Here is a 1,323-nt window from a genome sequence, read left to right as displayed (position 1 = left end):
GATGGAAGTTGTGGAAAGTATTGATCTTCAATGATGGAAGAAGTTGTGATGATTTAAATTCATGCACTTCATTTACTTCTTGATTTGGGCAATCTAGATGTTCAAATTTGTTGTGAGAACACGCAAGAACCAGGATGGTATTGTCTCAGTCAACAATTGAAAAGAATCACATGAGGTTGTATGAATGAGAATGTAGTTCATATGATAGAGTGCAAATAAATAGGAAAATATTCATTGAAGGGTGTAGAGTTAGAGGACTTTAAAGTGACAGGTTAAAGTCCCCAACTTGATTTATTGTTTTAGGTTCTAATGCGAGAATGTTAGCCCCGGGGTAGAGGGAATCGAGGGAACTCTAGAGTGAGAGCTAGTATCTTCCCTGCCTAGTTGGTCTTAAGAACTATTCAAACTTTAAATTAGCCAATGTTCTTTATAGCATCTCTAGTAAGGTAAAGAATATTATTGCTCTTATTTGACACAACACAATTTGCATACTTTCACAACAGAATTCCTATACTTACCTATTCATAACAAGAAGAAATATATTTTCATATTTATTATTTTTCTTTTATAAAAACTCTAGTTATCTTTTTAAATGTTATTGTTCTATCAAAATATTGAAAATACCAAAAATATTTAAATTTTCATTACTGCAAAAATCATCTTTAGTATAGATAATTATCTTTTTATTAAAAATAGAAAGTTTGTTGTTCAATAGTGCATATTGTGTATTCTCCCTGTGGGTTCGATATTCGGGTCTTAATTAAAAAGTCATATATTACTTAATAACGATATATATACTTGCATACTTGCGTAGTATACCAATATAAATATATATAAAATTAAAAGTTAAATTCTCATTTTTCTTCAGGATTAAGCTTTTGGTTTTGTTGTGAAATAAAAAATTTGTTGCAAAGTAAGGAAATATAAGTGAAATATAATCTGAATTATTATTGTACTATGCATATTAGCAGTATCAAGGGATCAAGTTTTTACGTCGTTGCTGGGGAGAAATTGATTTTAAAAAGCAAATTTCTTTTTTTAGAAAGTCTTATTTAAACTTTAAGTTATCTTATCTTATTTTATTTTGTTTATTTTATTTTATATTAGTGCATGTGTAATTCAGGTTCTGAAGGACTAGTGCCCTACGATTCTGAATTAGAAAGAACTGTTAGAAAAATCAAAAAAACCAGAAAAATTATAAATTTTGAAAAATCCAAAAAAATTATAGAAATGACAGACCAAAATAATCAAAATGTTGAAATTCATCAAGAGTTTAGACCTTTAAGAGATTATGCCAACCCTACTGTAGATGAACTTCATTAT

Source organism: Phalaenopsis equestris, unplaced genomic scaffold (genome assembly GCF_001263595.1).
Source record: "Phalaenopsis equestris unplaced genomic scaffold, ASM126359v1 Scaffold199854, whole genome shotgun sequence".
Taxonomy (NCBI): Eukaryota; Viridiplantae; Streptophyta; class Magnoliopsida; order Asparagales; family Orchidaceae; genus Phalaenopsis; species Phalaenopsis equestris.
This window is presented reverse-complemented; position numbering follows the sequence as displayed.